Source organism: Trichosurus vulpecula, chromosome 2, assembly GCF_011100635.1.
Source record: "Trichosurus vulpecula isolate mTriVul1 chromosome 2, mTriVul1.pri, whole genome shotgun sequence".
NCBI lineage: Eukaryota > Metazoa > Chordata > Mammalia > Diprotodontia > Phalangeridae > Trichosurus > Trichosurus vulpecula.
Window position 1 is genome coordinate 158062261 of NC_050574.1, and position 18691 is coordinate 158080951.

Consider the following 18691-nt stretch of genomic DNA (forward strand, 5'->3'; position numbering starts at 1 on the left):
CCAGTAGTATTGATTCCACTACCAGCCACGTGGCCTTCCTAAGCTTGAGACAAACTAGATCTCAGGCCTCTCTAGAAAGCTGGGAAATATTCCCTTAACCAGCAGAGTATAAGGTCTTTTCATTCAAACAGTTTTCAAAAATCTCTCTTTTTATTGAAAGGCATTGCATTTCTCTCATCAGATCTATAGGGGCCCTTTCCACATTGACCTATAACACACTCTGTCTCAGAGGACTGGGGGAAGCATCAGTGACTGTGGTTTACATCTGAAGAGAGCAGTTTTACCCAGAATGGGATCCTATCATTGACTGGGAGCTGTAGGGACCAGAGGAAGAGGAGGTAGTGATAGGGATGATGCCAGGAGCTAGTCATTGCCGCCCCATCACTGGCTGCTTCCATGAAAGAGAAAGAGGTTCGTAGACCACTCTGAGGTATACAAAATGCTTTGCATACATGACTTCATTTGATTTTTCAAATAACAATCCAAGGTGAATGAATATGACATATTGAGACATCATATTAGTATGTTATATATGTGTGTATATGTCAGGTATGTATGGATGTATGTAATCTACTCACCATGAGCAGGAGATGATTGGTCTTTGACCTACAGTGATAGCCCCTGCTTCTAGTGTATTGGTATATGCGGGGCCTTTAGCGGCATCTGGTAAATTCCTCATTCTCCCTCGTGGTGTGGAGTTCACCGTGAGACTTCCAGTTCTATTTTATGAATAAGAAAAAAAACTATGGCTCAGGGAGGTTCAGTAATTTTCCCATAATTCCATAGATGTGAAGTACCAAGGGTGGGATTCAAACAGAGGTTTTACATAACTCTAAGTCCTGTGCTCTTTCCATTTTATCTTGCCTGACAGCCAGGTGGCCACAGTGTATAAAGCAGCTGGGATCAGGAAGCGGGGAATTCAAATTGGGCTTGGACACTTACTAGTTGGGTGACTTTGGGCAAGTCATTTAACCTCTGCCTCAGTTTGTAAAATTGGGATAGTAACAGCACCTGCCTTCAAGAGTTGTGAGGATAGAATGAGCTAATACTTGTAAAGTGTTTTGCAAACCTTAAAGCACTATATAAATGCTAGCTATTACCGTTACTGTTGGCTCTCATACAAATTCTGAAGAAATCTAAACCATCAATAACCATATAAAATACTCCAAATCACTAACAATTTGCAAAAGAAATTTATAAATCGAGTATCGAGGATTTGGTCAGGGCAGCTAGGTGGCTCAGTGGATTGAGCTCTGGCTCTGGAATCAGGAAGACGCATCTTCCAGAGGTCTAATCTGGTCTCAGATTCTTATTAGCTGGGTGACCTTGGGCAAGTCCCTTAACCCTGTTTGCCTCAGTTTCCTCATCTGTAAAATGAGCTGGAGAAGGAAATGACAAACCACTCCAATATCTTTGCCAAGAAAACCCCCAATGGGGTCCCAAAGAGTAGGACACAATCCGAACAACTGAACAACAACAAAAACGTGTTCCATAAGTGTTTTATACATATTATGGTATGCTTGGCTCTTTGCATCTTTGCCTTTTAAAAAAATTAATCCCTTTTAGACAATTCAGAGATTTCTTATTTTAAAGATATACTTTTAAAATTTGGGCACTCTGCTGCTTTGTAGAATGATCGTTAGCAGACTGCCAAATTTCCCGTGTACTGATTTTATATTATTTAAACTTTTGAACATTAGCTTGTCTATTTTACAATCAGGCTGTATTTGTTGTGTCGCATTTGTTCACATTTGTCGGTAGTTAATTTATATACCTGTAACTCCTTTTCTTTTTCTTTTTTTTGATTCATTGGATAATCAACCCTAACCCAGGGCTTTGCCCTAAGGATTCTTGGGCCGCATTAAGTGCATTAAGTACATATATAATAGTGATTCTTTTTTGCCAAAAACATATGAATAAGTTGCTAATACTGTTTTCTCAGACTTAGAGAATCTCAGAGTTAAAAGGGACGTCAGCGTCCAGCAAGACAAAACCACACCTAAGGATAGAAGCCCCTCTACAGCATAGCCTGGAAGTGGTCATTCAGCCTTTATCTGACGTTGTTGACCCATTTCAGTCACGTCTGACTCTCTGTGACACCACTGTGGGTTTCTTGGCAAAGACACTAGAGTGGTTTGCCATTTCCTTCTCCGGTTCATTTTTTACAGATGAGGAAACTGAGGCAAACAGGGATAAGTGACTTTCCCAGGGCCACACAGCTAATAAGTGTCTGAGGCAGGATTTGAACTCTGGAAAATGAGTCTTCATGACTCCAGGCCCTGGATGCTATCGCCTGTGCCACCTCCTGTTTTCATATTTAAATTCACTCTCCATACATACCTCCTGCTTTCAGAGATACTAAGCTAATAGAAACTGAGGGTCTGCCTCTAGCAAACTTTGAATTCACCCCATAGCCATAGGGAAGGAAGTAATGAAAGGGGCACAAAAAATGAAGCCACTGGAAGTAGCAGTCAGTTTGGAAACAATCCTTTGCAACTTTCTGTTGTTGGGGGTGGGGGATGGGGCAGGTTAAAGGGTAAGGGTCTAAATGAACTGCCCGAGAAAGGTCAGTAACAGCGGTTGAGCAGGTCAATAGAACGGTGCTTCAGTGAGGCAGTCTCACGTTGTTTAGGCAACTAGACTTGCCCCCATTCTCCCTAGCCCCAAATTCTGAGGCTCACAGCAAAGCCAGAAAAAAACCCAAGGTTTTTGTTGTAGGCACTTGTGACACCTAGTGACAGAAATTAGAAAACACATCCAGTTGATATCCCTCATGGCTTGTACTTGCAATTTAAAAGCAACAAAACTAGTTTGGGAAATTTTAAAAATCCTCACCTAAGCTTCGTCTGGTTGAGTAAATCTTTACATGCTGAAATATCCCAGATTTCAAATAATATTATTTAGAGCGGAATTTAAATCTGTCTCTGCTACGTAACACGTCTGTGACTGTGGATACCTTTCCCTAGGTATCCGCTTATAAAATAAGAAGACCAAACTAAATGATGTCTGAGGAAACTTAATAATAATAAACAATGGCATTATATAGCATTTTTAGGTTTGCAAAGCAATTTACAAATATCCTATTTTAGCTTCAAAACAACTTTGGGAAGTAGGTGCTATTAATCATCCCCATTTTAGATATGGAGAAACTGAGTCTGACAAAGGTTAAGTGACTTGCCCAGGGTCACAAGGTTAGTGTCCAAGGCTGGATTTGAATTCAGGTCTTTCTAACTCCAGATTCAGTATTCTATCCACTGCCGCCTCCTAGAGGCATTGCCTCTCTGCTTGTCTTGTTTTGTTTTGTTTTATTTTAAAATCTTAGGATTGTATAAATACCTTATAATTTACAGAGTGCTTTTTTTTATACATAATCTCACTCCATTCTTCCCAAAAACCCTATAAAACAGGGCAAATATCAACCCCATTTCACAGATTACTCAACTGAGAAAGGTACAGTGATTGTCTAAAGTCCCACAAGCATGCCAGGTCACGAGACTTTCCAACTCAAAGGCTGGCACATCTCCTGCCGTGCCAAGGTCCCCTCTGGCTCCACATGCTATGTTCTCGATGCACAACAGCTCCCAACAGAGGCAGCCACGTAGCACAGAAACTAGTTGATAGAACACTTTACAAATATTATCTAATTTTATCCTCACAACAACCTTGAGAGGTAGGTGCTATTATTTCCCCCATTACAAATGAGGAAACTGAGGCTGGAATAGGTTAAGTGACTTGATCAGGGTCACACAGCTATTAAGTATCCAAGATAGGATTTGACAGAATTTGAACTCACAGCTCCCTATCTTCAGCTGTAGACCTTTAGCGTCACCTGGCTGCCTTTGCTGGGAACTGTGGTACAGTAAAGCTGAGAGCTGGACCTTCAACCCAGTGTTCTAATCCTAGGTTTTCTGATTTCAAGATCAATTCCCTTTCCGCAATACTGTGCCACACTGCTTCCCCTATAAATGCATATATATGCAGGTCCATTTTACCTGATGTGAGGAAATCAGTGGTGTAAATTGAGTGCACATCTTTATACTAATATTTTAAAACAAACTGCATCATTCACTACCTAGCATAAAGAAAGGAACAATGACCTAGGCAGCCAGAGTATACTTGAAAGAGCTTTGGACCTGGTTTAAATCCTGGCTCTGATACTTGCTAGCTAGGTGGCCTTGGACCAGTCACTTTACATTTCAGCAACTGTTTCTTTATCTTCGAAATGAAAGGCTCAAAGATGTCTTCCAAGGAAAGTCCCTTCTAGCACTAAATCCTATGACCTTGTGGCTAAGAGCCCCCTATTCTTGTGGCATAATAACCTCTTGATTTTGGGGTTTCATTACCCGCTTCCACCACCGCAGAAGTCAACCTCACTTCAATAGTTGGAGGGCTGAAAAATGCCTCCTCTTCAGGCCAACCTGGCAACAGGCTTCTCTTTGCTTATCTTGGCTGGTCCTCAGAGAGCAAATACACATTTCTTCAACAGGATTGTAGCCAAAGTTTTTCCAGTTTGGTGGGCCCTTCTAGAGCTTCTGCTCTGCTAGCATAGCCTTTGATAGCCCAATATTAGCTACACACACACAGAGCTATACATACATATTTATTTATGTCTCTATTTATATCATAGTATATTCTATATAGAATATATTAATGTAATAAAATATTCTATATAAAATATGCTATAACTATGACAGAATATATAGAATATAGGATAAATATGTTCTATGTCATTATACATACACATATATGCTTTTATGAATATATATATCCTTGAAAATAATATCTATATGTACATATATAGTATATATGCACATATATACATATGCATGCATATCTATATGTATGTGTGTATATACACACGCATAAAGGTAGGCCTAAATTATCCATCTCAGATAAATAAGAAATTCTTCAACTTTGAAGACCTCCAAAAATGGAAGGAGTCTCTCTAGGCTCACTGAACAACCGTGTGAATTATCCAACATACATCTCACTGTTGAGTACAACACAGTGAGTCTCTTTCCTTTTGGTCTTAGCTTCAGCAGGGATGGATTAGATCTTTTTATCACCCTGATAATGGATATGGTGTTTGGCCCCATGGGATAGCTTTGGATCCTTGATCTCAGGCTTGACTTTCACTGAGATAAGTCAGGCAATCAGCCACTGTAGACTAGGAATCAAGCCCAGAACAGGAATGAGTCTAGCTCCCCAAGCAGGCCACATGGGACACTCCAATGAACAGCCAGGAAGAGGACCTTAGGGGGTGCCAGGGCCAGGGAAACAGAATAAGGCAAAGTAGGAAGGGTGGGAAAAACATAAATAAGATGAGATAAGAGTTGCTCCCATTTTATGTAGGCTAGGCTGGTTTCCCTTTAAGGAGTCAGGGGGCCAGTTCCAGGATGATCTTGGTTTGGGTGCTTGTTGCCTGACACAGCATAGTCCCAGTCTGTGGAGAACTGGTATATGAGGTGTTAATTTGACCTCCTACTACTCTGCGGGGAAAGCCATGCAGAGACAAAGAGCAGAAGCCATTCTATGTAAATTGTTCTCTTTTTAACCTTAAAAAGCATATTCCTTTCCTCCTTTCTTATTAGGAGTCATTTTTATTGTATGTTATGGTTTACTGGTATCTCTCTGCCTTTTAACTCTGAGCCTGAATTATTGGACTGGCCTGAGTTAGGTATGATCCAGAATAGAAGGGTGCTTTGTAAGGGAAGCTTAGATACCTGCTACTTTCTCTTGACAGCAGTAACTAAGCTGCCATCGAAAGTTCTGAGCACCATGCAAGCCATTCCTGGGCTAACATAGCATTTACCTTATGTCAGTGTCCCAGAGGACTGATACCAAGAAAAAGAGGAGAGCTATGAGAATGAATGAAGAATCCTTCATGAAACAGAGCCGGGTGGTTAAAGGAATTACATTGTGATGATTATATTAACTAAAAGGGAGCAAAGACTTAGCAAACAATCCTCAAATATGCCCAAGGAACTTCACATGCAAGATGTCAATCTCCTAAAAGCTGATTAATGGAGCACAATGGGGCACCATCTGGATAGTGGGGCAAAAACAGCAGAATGACAGGAAGTGTGGAATGTGGCAATCTGAGGTGTCTCATTTTTATAAAGCAAGGGCAATATGGTGTGCTTAAGCTACTGAGACCCAGTTACAAATAGCAAGAGGATATAGGTGTGTGATGATGGGGAGGGGGTGATGTAACTACAAAACAAAGGACAGTCGTCTGGGAGGTTCAAGGGGAGAAGGAATGCCTTCCATTCATCAGTATTTCCAGCTACAGAAACACTCATGGAAAGCATTCCCTTTGAAGGGGAGAGAGAGTGAGTAACTGCCATTGCCCAAGGAAGACAAAAGCAGAGGAATGGCTGGCAACATGTCAGGAGGGATTTGGGCTAAAACAGAAGTACTTTTTAAACTTGAGTTCTGTAAACACATCAGCCAAGCCCGAACCCTGGGGGAGTTCACCCAAAGTCTAAACACATAATCAAATTAAGCATCTCGCTACATTATTTTCCTAAATACAAACAGCAGAGATTCTGGACAATTACTTCCAGTTCATGAAATAATAAGTCAATGAGTCACCAGGGAGACTGTGCAGCCTCCTTCCCTGGAGAGGTTTAAAAGCAAGAAGACACTGAAGTGTGTGTATGAGTGTATGTATATTGGGGGTGTGTGTCGGGGAGGTTACTTACCTCTTATGTCTTGTTCCTTAGCAACTTTGGTTCAATCATGATGATGCTAATGGGACCAGAGTCATGGTCATGGATTCAAAGCTTGCATGGGCCAATTAGAATGTTAGATCTAGAAGGGATTATTGAGTCAAACCTTTTCATTTTACGGATGAGGAAGCAAAGACCTAGGAGGTGAATTGTTTTGCTTAAAGGACACTAAACTAGTGAATAGGAGACTAGGGACCACAAGTAGACTTCCTGATTTCCATCTAGTCCAGGAGTTTTGATGATGGGCTTCTTAAATAGCCACATAGTATATATAGTATATAGATATAGATATAAAGGTATGCTACACCTTTATATCTAGGTGTCTTGCAAATTTAATCACCAGATATCATGGCATTAATAGCCACTGACTGCTGAATGCCATACTCACCTAGGTGGTTTGCATCTGCCCTGCTGGATGTAGGTGCTGAGTTAGTAGTATATTCTTTATGATTTTCAGAGAATCAGTGTCTTTCTAACCCTCTGTTCCACCTCTCATGACAGAGCAGTGCTAACTAATTTTCAAGGGGCAGGTGGATTCATGGATCTACACAATTAGAACTTAACTCTGAGCCCCCATCCACCGAGGAAGGCCTTCTCTTCTTTTGAACATTCATTTCAATAAGCACTAGACATGTGACTTTGGCATAAGAGAAATGACTCTACCAATAAGGCAACAAATGTGTTTGAATACTAAATATATTTGTTCTTTCATTGTTGTTTAATCCTATTAATATAAAATGAATGTAAGGATAAGATACAAAGCCCATTTCAGACTTTGTCCTGCTCAGACATACAGCGGTCAATTCATGGATTAAAAAAACTTGGGGCCCATTCAAGGTTTGTAAAAGGAGTGAAACCTTGAATGACTATTTGCATATGAAAAGGTTAGGAAGTCTGAAGGTTGGAATGGGCTTTAGACACTGAGAGTCTGTTGGAAAGTGGGCTGTGGGTTGAGCAAGGGAGTGAAAGGGATTGAGAATCCAGCACTTTCTTAGAATAGGCCTGACTCAGGCCAGCTCCATGGTAGTTTGGATGCAGTTTTGGAATGATATAAAATACTCATAGAAGATCTGATAGTTAATGAGAGATTTACTAAGTCATAGCAAGAGAAGGAAAATTCAGGGAGGACACTACAGTGATTCATCTGACTCTTGCTCCTCTGCTTCTCTACATGGCAATCCTCTGGTCAAGCATCAGGGAAGAGCTAAAATACTTCATGCCTTTTTATATTCAGGTGATCAGGAAGTGACATCATCCATGATCTGTAGTCCCCTGAGCCAATAAAGTATGAAGAATGGTTTTAATACCTTTTAAGCAAAAGAACCAGTCTAGCCCACGTGGTAGGTATTTCTCCAATTGCAGCTGCCCAGAACTGGGATCCTGCCAGCCCTAAGGGAATTTCAGGTCTTTGCAAAAGTATATAATAGCTGAACTCAAAGCTGGAGGCACCACAACTGCAGCCAAGCAGTGAAGCAGCATCCATCAAAAACTACAAAACCAAATTTGGCTGAAGCAGTATAAGGACATCAGCAGCCTTGCAACTCTATGGCATCAGACATGGGTTACCCCTTCTTGCATGTGCTTTTGATGGGGTGATGGGACATGGACTACGAATTTTCTGATACACTGCAGCAGCCCAGATCACTGACTCCTCTGATTCCCAGTCCATCTAGATACTCAATAATCCTTTTGACTGCCCTTTCACTGGGGCTCTCCTAACCACTTAACTCCTTTCATTGTTTACACCTGGTCCACCCCAGGCAATTTACCACTCCTTAATCCCATCCAGATCTTCTCACTGTCTTTTCTTGTATATCAGTACCAATCTTACCCCCATTAAATTTCGAAGATTCTTAGAGACTCCCCTGCTCCTATTGCTGTTACAAATAAACCTCATTACCTTGACTGAAAGAAGGCTTGAGTGGTCGAATTCTTTTGAGGCAGACCCCCCTGTACTCTTACATTTTGGGATTCCCAGCACCCCACACCATAACACTTTGGCTACAGGTGTTCCTTAAACATATGTGTCCATTGTTCCCACTGATGTATGTGTATTTGTGGGAAACTGCATCCTCAAGTTTTTTGGTGGGATGTTTGGTTGCTCTTGTTTTTATGCTATTCCAACAAATGCCTTTGCTTTGATGTAATTGGGTCAATTACTATTAAAGGCAAACCCATAATAAGGATGCAAGAATTGTAGTCTTGGGGATACTTTGAACCTAGAGCACTCTTACCCTAGGGAACCAAACCTGTGAGTGTGAGTTGAGGGAGCACCTTGGAGGTGGTACTGCATAAGCATTACTTAGCAACAAAGGAATAATGCATAATAATAAAAACATCTACCAAGCATCTGTTCATTCACACCCTTCCCAGACCCCTGAGATTCCTCAGAAAGAGGATTGATCTAGACACAGGAGTTTTAGGAAATCCAATTTGAATTGGCTTAGTTTCTCACAGCTGTGTCATCTTTGAAGCAACAAAATAGTGTTTCCTTATCATGAAGGGCCATGGAGCCACCATATGTGGATTCTCACATTACAGTCATGACTATGCTTCTAGAGCAAGGATTCTTAACTTGGGTTCTGCAAATATTTTTTTAAAAAGAAAGAGAGAGATTTTCCTTCTGGAAAATAATAGTGTTTCCACAGTTTGAGCAAGATGTTTGACTTATACTTCGGATAAGATTGGTCACCAAGTACTGACACCAAACTGTAGGAACTTTGGATCATAGCACATGGAATGGGCTAGGAATCTGGATGAACTCAGGAAAAAATGAAAGATTTTCTTGGTCTGCTGGTAATAAAGATACTCAACCTCTTCTAACTACAACTAAGTCATTGCAAAGTAGAATCAATAGTGTCCTAGGTACATGATTAGACTAATTAATTCCAAATATTGGAGAAGTGATCAGATTCTCATGCCTATTCCCCAACATTTAACAGCAAATGCTCCCTAAGTGGATAATTAAATGTTACCTTTCTCCCACCACTAAGAAATAAAAGTAAAACCCACTGCACATGTATATTCCAATGGGATTTATTGAAAGGTGCATAGCTGGCTGAATCTTGTAGGACTAGAAAGTGTAGGAAGCAAAAGAACTTCTAAGGCCTTCAGTTATTTTCACACAATTCTCTAGAATTGTAGAATTCCTTTTACAACCTTCTCTACACTAATGCAAGTATCCATATTTGTGCAAGGGTCATAGGATGAACCTTTGGAAGCTATGAAACGTCAGTCTGAATCTCTCTACTTCTATCATCATTCCTTATGATTGAGACCTTGTTTTATGAACAGCTTTGAAAACTTAAGAGCATTAACTGGCCAGTACCTGAGCTCATGCATATATTTTGTTTTGCAGTGCTGTTTGACCAAAGCACACACATTTGCTTGAGCTCATGAACGTTTTTCCCACATTTATTACTAGTTTTGGGAGCAACTTTAGCTTGGCACAAATTCAAGACTCTCATTGGCCTCGGGTGTAGGCACCTGTTTTCTGGAGTGTGGGATGGGAATGAAGCAAACTTACTATTATAACTTCAGAATAGTTCACATTCAAATACATGTAATCCATTCACGGGATTCATTATTCACACTAATTGGGACCTAGGTGCATTATATATCCTGAAAATGGCCTTCAAAGAAGCTACTGTTATATTAAAAAGAGGGGAGTAGTCAGCCAGTCAAAAAGCATTTTTGCTTTTTGGGGTACTATGGGCCAGGAACTGTGCTAAACACAGATTATACAGAGATAGGCAAAATACAGTCCCTGCCCTCAAAGATCTTACATTCAAATGGGGAAGACATGTAAATAAACAGGTATATACAAATTACTCACAGAGTAGATGGAAGGTGGTCTCTGAAGGAAAGGGATCAGTGGCTGGAGACACCAGGAAAGATCTCTTATAGAAGATGAAATTCAACTAAGCCTCAAAGAAAGTCAGGGAAACAGAAATGAAGGTAAATTAGGAAAGAATTCCAGGCATGGGCACTAGCCAATGCATAGGCAGGAAAATGGGAAATGGAATTTCATATTCAAGGAACTGTAAATAGGTCCATGATACTGGATGGAAGGGAGTGAATAGAGCAGAGTAAAATGTAAGAAGACTGGAAACGTAGGAAGGTGTCAGGTTATAAAGATCTTTAAATGCCAAATAAGGTACTTTATATTTGGTCCTGAAAGAACCTGATCACTTCTCCAATATTTGGAATTAATTAGCTTCATGTACCTAGGACACTATTGATTCTACTTTGTGATAGCTTAGTTGTAGTTAGAAGACGCTGGGTATCTTTATTGCCAAAATTATGTTCCTGGAGTTCATTAGACAGAGTTGTGACATAGAATAACTAACACTTTAGAAAAATCACTTCAATTGATTGGAGAATGTCTGGAACCAAGGCAGACTTGAAGCAAAGAGACCAGTTGCCAGGCCATTGAGTCCAGGTGAGAAGTAATGAGGATCTGAATCAGGGTGATGGCTACAGCAGCGGAGGAAAGAAGACATATGCAGGAGATGTTACGGAGGCAAAAACAATATGATTTGGCAACGGATTGAATGTATAGCGTGAATGAGAGTAAGGAGTCAAGGATGCCACCAAAGTTGTAATTCTAGGTGACTGAGAAAATGGCAATGCAGTAATGGAGCAGTTAGGAAAGGGGAAAGATTTGGGGGCAAATAATTTATTTTGCAAATTTTGAGCTTGAGGGACATCTAAGTCAAGAAGTCCAAGAGGCAGTTGGAAATGAGTGACTCTAACTAGAAGAGAGATTATTCTGGATAAATAGATCTAAGAACCATCTGTATAGAGATGGCAATTGGACCCATGTTGTCATTCAGTCATTTTTCAGTCATGCTGACTCTTCATGACCCCTTTTGGGGTTTTCCTGGCAAAGATACTCGAGTGGTTTGCCATTTTTTTCTCTAGCTCATTTTTCAGTGTTAAGTGACTTGCTCAGGGTCATAGAGCTATTAAGTGTCTATGGCCAGATTTGAACTCAGGAAGATGAGTCTTACTGACTCCAGGTCTGGCACTCTATCCACTGCGCCATGTAGCTGCCTTAATTAAACCCGTGGATGCTGATAAAATCACCAAGCAAGGTAGTATAAAGCTAAAAGAGAAAGGGGCTCATGGCAGAACTTCAGGGGACACCCATGTTTGGTGGGCTTCAAGCAATGAAGAACAAACAAAAAGAGACGAATAAACTGGCAGGAAGAGAAAAGTGATGTGTGAACATAGAGAGGAGAAAGTATCCAGGAGGAGAAGGTGACCAGGAACAGCAAATATTGCAGAGAAGTCAAGAAGAAACAGATCTAATTAGATTTGGCAATTAAGAGATCATTTGGTAACTTGGAGAGCACAGTTTCAGTTGAATGATGAGGGAAGAAGCCAGTTTTAGAGGGTTTGGAAGAAATTAAGAGGAGAGGAAGTGGAAGTGGATGACTTTCTTAAGGGGTTTAGTGGCAAAGGGGAAGAGAGATTTAGGGAAATGCCTATTGGCATTGGTGCAATCATATGAGGTTGGTTTAAGGATGGGACAGATGTGGGTCTGTTTGTGGGAAGAAACCAGTAGATAGGGAGAGAGGGAAAATAAGAGGGTGGAAATGATAGTGAGGACAATTTGCTAGAGAAGTTGGAAGGGGGTGGGATTAAGGGAACACGTAAGAGGGTTTGCCTTGGCAAGGAGAAGGGTCACTTCTTTATCTAAGACCAGAGTGAAGTAGGAGATAATGGGAGTTGGGGAGTGGAGGAAATGTCAAAGAGGCAAAGGGGAAGGGAGAAGGAAGAACCCCCAAGAATGGTCTGTATTTTAATGAAATGTTAGGCGAGTTCCTTTGCCTTGACACAGAGAGAACTCACTTAGGGTTAGATAAATTTGTAGTGGACCCAGTCAAAACAATTTTGTGATTTCCTACGGCTCTATTCAGCATCATGTGAATAGAAATAAAGAAGACAGATGGTCAGAGCAATCCAGAGTTGGGGCTTGGCAAGGCATGTCTGGAGACATGAAAAGGAGACAAGTGAATTGAGAGTTTAGGATAATATATAGTTGAATTGGTTCATCAAGGGGTCAAGATACAGAAAGGAAGAGAGTGTAACCAGTTTGGAAAAGAACTGAGGGATAGGGGAAATGGACATCACTATAACAAGAAAAAACAGGATGGAGTGATAAAAGATAATGGTCAGATAAAGGAATTTCAGAGTTGGTAAACAAGGAAATTGTATGTGATTATAAGATCATGGGTGTGACCATCTCCTTATACAGTTGAGTTGGAACAGAGGAGTAGGTCATGGAATTAGTAGACTAGGCAAAGTCTTTTGCAAAAGTCACAAAGAAAAAATAGACTTGCATTCTTCTAATATGCAAAATTATGTGGTTATAAGCAGCTATATTTCAAAGAAAAATATTAATTTTTAACATGCCAGTTAAAAAGGATTTCAATAAACCATCCTTAATTCAAATGTTTTATCTATTTAAGAAAAGTCTCCTAAAATGAGGTTATACTTGCGGTTTCTATACACAATAAGTAAAAGAAGCAACAAGAATAAGGATAGGAATGTTGATATCCATCACATAGGATCATCTCAGTCTTTTACAGATAGAAATGTACGCATCAGTAAATACTTTAACTCAAGAGGTGGGTCACAGCCAGGAGTATGCTGAAACCAGCTCAACCGATTGCTGAAGTTTCAGTGAGAACATTTACAACTTGGAAATCAGCAAATACTACAAACCAGAGCTTGAGCTATTATTTTTTTGATTGTCTAAGTTTAAGAAAGTGATGGAGAAAATGTTGACAATTAACTTAAAAGTGTTCTGCACACATTTTTTCTTACTCCTGAGAGATCCCATTGTTGAATATTTACTAGCATGTTGTTGATCAAAGCAATCAAAATAAGGGGCAAAGTAAAAGTATAAATGCATCCCCAGAACAGCAGAGTAGAGTAATTATCTACTATGTAGTAAGTAGATTCCTGTTTGGATATGAAGAATAAGGTGTCTCCTTTTTCTTGTCATTCTGCCTGGCAACAAGTCTTCCTTTTAGCCCATGAGTCTATATCTCAATTTTCCTTGTAGGTACTCTTGTGTATCTTCTCTGTGAACATTCCCTTGGGCATAGTAGGTTGATTTTTTAAAAAGTAAGTCTGAGCCAGAATATACGGATTGTAGGCTATCCTCAGTAATGCTGAGGCAGACTTTGTTCTTCGAGAGAGAGAAACACATTATGGGCTGTATAAGCCTGGGGTGTGTGATTAGCAGGCAGTATGACTGATTCTTCCATAGGGAAACGTTTCATCCAATTTTTACATTCAATTTCCTTTCTTGGGTTTATAGGAATCAGGTGGTAAGACAAAGAGCTTCTCACAATGAAGAAAGTTATTGGATTTTCATTAACTGATCATGACTCCATGGGGGCTACATAAGGAAATTGATCATAGCTCCTTGAAGGTGAATTTTTCACATCCTGGAAACTTTAATTAGCAGTATACTGACTTAATACAAATATTCTAGTTGCATCCTGATGACACCCTAGTGTGCCAAAGATACTAAGCTTGAGGTGGGAGAAACAAGAAAAGCCTGAAGCAGGAAGAAAAGAGCACGGATGCCTGCTACCTATTCTGGGCTCCCCCATTCTCCATTCAGCCCAAAGGCAGTTCCAGAGCCATTAAAATCCCACCACTGATGGTAAGTCCCCTAGATACCCATGCTTTCCTGCCTGTGGACAAACAACATCTTCCCAGTGAAATTCCTAGACATATTCATATTGGTATTCCCTTATGCTAACCAAAACAAGGTCTAGCAAAGGCAAAGGGGGGAAATGGCACCATCTCAATGAAGGGGAAAGTGTGAATGATCTGAAGTCAGTGGGAAATGGGGCAGTCATTACAATCCGCTGTATACTTAGTTCTTTCTCCAAGAGCCAAGTGAATCCACCCCAAATCAGAGCAATAAACATAAAGGGGATCAGTTTGGGAAGCATTTCCCCCAGTGATCCCCAACTGTGTAATTTAATCAAGCCTTGGCAATATAATTTTTCTAGACAAACAGCATTTCTCACAATAATTACTTCCCATTCACAATGCAATTTTCTGCATTCTTCAGATGAAGATCTGGAAGTCTCAACTGGGAGTTTGTCGTGGTAGTTGTCTCAATCTCTCATTGCCATCCACCCCTTGGGAAGGTATGACTTGCCCATCATTTCACCATTATGTCTGACTTGCCATTCTTCACTGTTGAATACTTACTTGCTCAAGCAAACTGTGTGATTGGGTCATAACAGATGAAGACAGTGTGGTGTAACAACAAATAATAATAAAAGCCTCATATAAGGACTTAAACTCTGGCCATGGCTTGCAGGGAGTGATGTAGAAATTTTGTAGTAATGGGGCTCTGGAAGTAGTTATGGGGCACCAATAAAGGCAGGAGGACAAGACCATAATTGAATCTTTTTTCAACCAATGTCACCAGTTAACTGGGCAGGCAATTGGCCCCAGGCAAGCTAGTGCTGGTTTTCATTTATTGTTTTCTGGGACCCATTTACTGGCCTAATATTTATTGACAAGAAGGCAACAAGCATGCATTAAGTGCTTACTACATGCTATGTACTGTGTGCAGACTCAACAACAAAAAGAAATACAATCCTTGTTCTCAAAGAGCTTACATTCTAATGGGAAAAGATACATACTAATAATAGCTAATATGTATATGGCGCTTACCACATGCCAGGTACTGTGCCGAGCACTTTACAATTATCTCATTTGATCCTCAAAACCCTGGGAGAGAGTTGCTATTATAATCCTCATTTTACAGATGAGGAAACTGAGGCAAATAGGAGATGAAGTGACTTTCCCAAGGCTACACAGCTAGTAGGTGTCTGAGACCAGATTCAAACTCAAGTCTTCCTGACACCAGGCCCAGAACTCCATCCACTGCACCTCCTAGCTGCCTCATAAAAGGGAGCTAAGAAAAAAGGGAGGGGGGAAAACGAAGTACCCATGCTTTGGGGGAATTCTATAGTCAGAAGCATAGCGTGGTGGGGTGGGGGAGTAGGAAGGGGAATTAAGGATGATGGGCCTGGGCTCCTCCCCAAAATGGAGATGCAGGAAGGAACTCACCAGTAGAAGAAGAGACATCATGAAGAAGAGGGTGAGAAAGCTCTAGGTGTTGAGGGAAGTTCCAGGGTGAGGAAGCGGCTAAGGCCTTGTAGCACAGTCCAGACTGTTAGAAACACAGGTGGGAGGGAAAGGCCAGCTCAGCCACCTGGTGGCAGAGGAATCCGGGGTACCAGAGGAAGGTAAAAGGCCCTTCCCTTTGCCTCTTCCTCCACTAATTCAGTATAGGAAGGCCCCTGGTTCTTTGACTGACAGGACTGCCAGTTAGGGTATCTCTGCACTTGTCTCTACCTTTGGCACAAAGGACACTTGTCTCCTTGTAGAAGTGGTGTGAAGGATGTTAAAAAAAATGGCTTGGAGGATATCATCAAAGAAATTGTGGGGGAAAGAGAAGATGGACTGGTCAGTTGTTAAGAGTGAGTAACAGCTGACACATGGCCCTCACGCACCATTAGTATTTGTGGGGCAGTTGGGTGGGAGATCAAATGACATGACATAGTGAAGTGCTTTACACACCTTAAAACACTGCATTAATGCTAGTTATCATTATTAGTGGTAGTATTTATGTGATATAAAGAGTACTCAAGGAAGGCTACACATAGTCTTTGGTCCCCTGAAAGGCAATCATAGCTATTTAGAGCCAGAAGGAACCTCAGAGGCCTTCTAGTCCAACCTCTTAATTTTACAGTTGAGGAAACTGAGGCCCAGAGAGGTTGTGACTTCTCTAAGGCCATACAGGCAGTAAGTAGCAGAGTTAGATTTGAACTCAGGTCCTCTGACTATTGCACCATGCTGCCTCAGATAAGCAGGGGAAACCCAGGTATCCAAGAAGCCCTCTCTTGGAGGGAGCCTGGGAGCTAGCAGCAATGGGGAGGGAGGCAGTGGCAGGAAAGGGGAGATTCTAGAGGAGGAAGCAGGTGGCCCCCACATTAGGTCTTCGACATACAATCGCTCCATCTGTTTGCTTATCTTCTATCATTCTGGTTTGCAGTTTGCAGCTTCGGACAGACTGGCCTTTTAAACCCAGACTATTAATTACCTCCCTAATTCCTCCAGAGAATGAATGAACTAGAAACACTAAAATAGAAACAACAGGATTGCTTAGGCTAGTATTTGGCAAAAAAAAAAATGAAAATTCTTCCAGGCACAGGGGAACATGGGGGAAATCTTCTTTATTTTCCCCAAAGCCCCAGTGCCTCAGATGGCAGGCACTAGAACAATGGGAGTGGGAGGAGAGGAGAAGAAACACCTGGGCTGGAACCTTCCTTCTGGCTTTCTGCTGCACCTAGATTGCTCACACCTCAGCTACTTTCTTCTTCTGTCATCCCAAGGCATCGTAGGGACACTGCCTACAACTGTGGATGGCAGTTACCGGGTCTTCGGAGGCAATGCCAGGGTTACCCTCCAGACTTTCTGGTGTGCCCAGGGGTTGGAAAGCACACCCCAGAGCAAAATTATATTCTCTAGCTCAGCCATTTCCATACAGGGCAGCTAGGTGGTACAGTAGATGGAGGGGGCCTGGAGTTAGGAAGACCTGAATTCAAATCCATTTTCAGACATTTACTAACTGTGTGACCTTGGGCAAGTCACTTAACCTTGTTTGCCTTAGTTTCTTCATGTATAAAATGAGCCCGAGAAAGAAATGGCAAACCACTCGTTTGTCTTTCCTAAGAAAACCCCAAGTGGATCGTGAAGAGTCAGACATGACTGAAACAACTGAGCAATGACACATTTCCACAGGCAAGCCCTCATCTCACCTTTTTACGTCCCAGTTTCTTGATCTTTAATAATATTTATAATGCCAACCTCACAAGGCTGCTGTGAGAATGCACTCTGAAAACCTCCAAGTACTATGGAAAATCAAGCTATTGTGGCTGTTGCTACTATCTTTGAGACCAGCACAATACTCTTTCCCAGTGGTTTATAAACTTTTTCAATCATGTACATCATCAGTAAATAATAAGTAATAATAATAATAATAAGCAAGCACTTCCAGTGCATTTATATTTGCTTTTTTTGTAAATTACATATATAGCTTATACAAATAAATATGCATATTATAAAACATGACAGTCATATTTGATCCTAGAGGCCATTGGGAGCTCCTGCATCTTCTTGAGCTGGGGAGTGACCCATTGGACCTGTACTTTAGGAATATCACTTAGGCATCTATACAGAGGATACCTTGGGGCCAACAGAGACTTAATTAAGGGCAGGGAGATCAATTAGGAGCCATTGTAATAGTCCAGGTGTAAGGGGCAGCTGGATTGTTGAAGTAAATAGAGAACTAGCCCTGGAGTCAGGAGGACCTGAGTTCAAATGTGAACTCAGACACTTGACACTAGTCGTATGACCTTGGGCAAGTCACTTAACCCAATTGCTTCTCAAAAAAAAAAAATCTAAGTAAGGTGAAACTGGATAAAAGAAGCAGGCATAGTTGTTGATTCTATTTCCACACCATCATCTCTTTAACCCTTTACGACTGACTGGTTATATGGGGTGAGGGAGAGTGAGGAGTCAAGAATAAAAGTCAGAAAAGTTCAGAGGATGGGTGAATTTTTGTGAAAAGAAAATGTAATGAGATCTTGAAACCATCCCATGGTCCAGTAGGCTTGCTGGCCCTCCACTTTGGAAACGTCTACTCTAAACAAAGTCAATTTATTTCCCTTCCCAGTCCTCAATACAGCCCCCTCTTTTGGTGTGGGCTGAGGCAAATTCCAAGGCGAGGCCACAAAAAAATCAGTCCCGAGTCAGAGAGAGACCTTGGGCATGATAATAGCTAATATTTATATAGCACTTACTATGTACAAGGAACTTTTCTAAGTACATTACTATTGTTTTATCTTATT